This window comes from Pteropus alecto, unplaced genomic scaffold (genome assembly GCF_000325575.1).
Source record: "Pteropus alecto unplaced genomic scaffold, ASM32557v1 scaffold71, whole genome shotgun sequence".
Lineage (NCBI taxonomy): Eukaryota > Metazoa > Chordata > Mammalia > Chiroptera > Pteropodidae > Pteropus > Pteropus alecto.
In genome coordinates this window covers 7,424,778-7,428,523 of record NW_006433024.1, presented here as the reverse complement: position 1 = coordinate 7,428,523, position 3,746 = coordinate 7,424,778, and the positions used below count along the sequence as shown (strand labels likewise).

General features: G+C 33.2%; 1 non-coding gene across 1 annotated transcript; it reads left to right on the top strand.

The window, feature by feature from the left end:
• Positions 1–1,869: 1,869 nt before the first annotated feature.
• LOC112476731 lies at positions 1,870–1,962 on the top strand. The gene has a single exon (XR_003045190.1). It is a non-coding gene; the product is annotated as a small nucleolar RNA SNORD116 (small nucleolar RNA).
• Positions 1,963–3,746: the final 1,784 nt, after the last annotated feature.

Below are 3,746 nucleotides of genomic sequence, written 5' to 3'. Positions count from 1 at the left end.
TTAATGAATGAATAAAAAATAACAGGACCAATAACTCCCCAAAACAAATTAAAGAAACAAACAAACAAAAAACACTTAGAATAAAATAACTCAGAAAAAAATAGTAACTGTGAAAATTACTCCTCAAATAGATGAGATCTAAAATTTTCAATCCTAGTCCTCTATATTATCAAAATTTTAGTTGCTTATAGAAATTCCCTCAAGGAGAGAAAGGGAAGCTGAATGATTCATTCACAAAACTACTTCTACAATGAATGACTGATGTGGTGTTCGGCCATCCTCATTAACACTCAATTTTGGGGAAAAAAGCTATCCTCAGTCACCAGTAATAACTAGGCAACAAATTGGATCTCCCTGCTCTGTACAAATCACACACCAGTCAATATGTGGTAGTGGCTGTGCTTAAAGACCAAATAAGGAGGTTATCTATCAAGGTTTTCTCCTTCTTTCAGTTATCTCTAACTTTAAGAAAACAAAATAAGAAGAAAAGACAAAGGAAGAAGGTAAAAAATTGGTTGATTCTTATTCCTATACTTATATTTTAGAGACTGTTCTTTGAGTAGATAGTCTAAAGAATTAAATTTTCTTATTATATATCTCAGGAAAGAGGTTAGCATTTGCTATTGAATTTTGATGCTTTTAGGTAAAACAGCTGCAATGTGACAGATACATTTTCTTATGGTTATTGGTTATAGGTGATCATTGGTAGAGGTTTTACTGGTTAGAATTCATACATCTATTTATTCAACAATTGGTTATTTAGTACCTAGTCTATATTAAAGGCTAAAAGTGAGGCACTGGGAACATAAAACAAAATAAGAGAGTATCTCAGCCACCAAGATACCTAGACCCAGAGAGCAATATGCAAATGAGTAAATAAACAAGTAAAATAATGACAAATTTCTTGAGATATATACATTAACTATGTACATCTTTTTTTGTATGCCAGTCATACCTCAACAAAAACAAAACAAAACAAAACAAAATGCAATGGGATGAATTCTGTGCAACTTTAAGAAAATCACTAACCTCTCTCACTTTTAGTGTATGTCTATATTTGTGACAATTAAAAATAATTTAAGTATAGTGGGTTAAATAATGTCTCAAAAAAATGTTTATGACTTAATCTCCAGAACCTGTGAATGTCACCTCATTTAGAAAAAAGGTCTTTGAAGATGTAGTTAAGTTTCTTGAGATGAGCTCATCCTGAATTATAGGGATTGGTCCTACATCCAATAACAAGTATTTTTATAAAAGATACACGGAAGAGATAGATGGAGGGAATAAAACAATACGACTAAAGAAGCAGAGATTGGAGTTATTTAGCCACAATCTCAAAGAAGCTAGCAACCACTAGAAATTGGAAGAAGCAAGGAACATAATCTCCCCTGTATTTTTAGGAGGAAGTGTAACCCTACAGATACCTTGATTTCAGACTGTTAGCCTCCAGAACTATAATTTCTATTGTTTTAAGTCACCAAGTTCATGTAATTTGTTGTGGCAACCCTAGGAAATTAATACAATTAGTAAACTGCTCGGGGCATTACCTGATGCATGGTAGGCATTTAATAATCATATCTGGGATAATGAGAATGATGATTAAGAGGATCAAGATAATTTTCTTTTATAAATCAGCAGTTTCAAAGTATTCACTCAATGTGCATAGTCCTATATAAGATCTGTTTTTAGATTGTTTTGACAGACTTGTAAGATGCATTTTTAAAACATTTACATTAATGTTCCTTCCAGTTCTATTGGCAAATTAGTCTGGGATGTTTTTCTCTACACATACACACTGCTTTATCTACTATATAGATTTTATTTTGCCTTCTTACTAAAAAGTAAGAGAGAAAAGGAAAATAGAGGGAAAGATTAGAAATTATTCAGCAATTATAAATATATTAGAATCTGAACGAAATGAGTGAGAACTCCCTACTATCGTTCTCTTCGGATCTAAGGTCCAGCATGAAAAACAAACAAACAAACAAATAATGAAAATCATTTTAAATGTCCATAGCTAAAGGATTGATGTAGGCAAGAACAAAGCATAATATTGGCCTGTATAACTCACTGAGTCAAAGAGTACGAATTGGTTAGTTTAGAGCCAAGAAGAGCTGATTATAAATATAATTAACATTGTTTACCATGGGCCTATGGAAACTCTTCAAGGTTGTGAGTGATAAGTTAGAGAGAGATAAGTGAATGATAAGTCAGGGAGATAACATTCTATCAAGGCACCAATATCTCATGTTAGATTGGAGAAACTTTTGTATGTATAACATACTCAATTTATGGGTATAAGATTTCAAAACCAGACCTAAACCTTGGCATTCAAACTTGAAGGCTTAAATAATCGCAAAAATTTTTGAGAGTCATACTCTGCTAGCCAGGAAATTGAAGTGAATTTTTTTTTTTTTTTAAGAAATATAAAGTTTTGGTGTTTCTGGGTGATACATTATTACATTTACTTAAAGCAAGTGATGAAGTTGTTTTGAGGAATGGCTGTTATTTTACCACAAGGATTGCTTAATGAGGATATGGCTTTCTTAAGATTAGGAGAGGTATTATCTACAGGTAAAAAATCAGAGAGGAACATCTACTCTTTTATACATACTAAGAATCCTACAACTTTTCGAAAATTTTGCCCCCAAAATCCATCTGTTTTTTTAAAAGAAATAACTTCTACACTGAAAAGAGCTTTCAACACCAAGATTTTCATTGCAGCATAGGGGAAATTTTAAACCACCACTGTCTAACAGTAGGATAATTGTTATATGGTAGTGCTTAAGTTTGTTGTTATGGTCTGAGAACTAGGAGAAAGAGGGTTGAAAGAGAGTTAACAGAAATCAATTTGAATTAGTGCCTGAGGATGAAGCTAGTGAAGAACTAATCCTATGGAAAAACAAACAAACAAACAAACAAACAAATATCTTAAGCTTCACTATGTAATAAAATCTTAGGGAAAAAGAAAGGGGGTAATTCTAAACCTGTCATTGGAGAACACTCTCAGCTATTCCCATGGGCTTCTGTCTGTATTCCTGGGAAGAGAATAATTAGTAAAATATAAAGCTAATTCACCTCTCTGATATCAGAGCACAAACAACAACTACATTACACAAGATATGACATTCTTTTCTACTCTGTGGTAGATCACTCTAGTATCTGTGGTGACTTCTAGGAATCTGTGCTAGACCCTAGCAGACTACTTGTACAACTGAAAGGAGACAAAAATAGCAGTCACACCATGTAGTAGAGGCTATAGATTGGCCAAAGACAGTGAGTCGCAGTAAATGTGAGGAAAGTGTCCACCATTCCTCCAAAATTTTTTTTATGGTGGCAGCACTGCCTGTGGGCACTATGGTGGCCTGAGAATGTTAGTGTCCTGTGGCAATCACATGGTGCCAATCAGATCCATATTCATGAGGACATGGGAGATGCTGTTATGTAACCATTTGAGAACTCTCCAAAATACTTTCCAAGATCTTTGTAGGCTTGAGGACGTATGTAAGGAGGCAATGTCATGAGCCAGTGAAAGTTGGATAAGTAATGCAAATAGAATCCCGTTGGTAGCCATAGGTCTTGAGAAACTGGGATAACTAATATGTAAATCATTACATATTTTTATGATAAAATATGTAAACATTAACAATAATTTTCAGAAAGAACTTAATATAAATGAAAAAGCTTTTTGCAATTATATATGTAAAATACAAGTGTATCTAGGTATGATTTTTTTTCTGTTTACA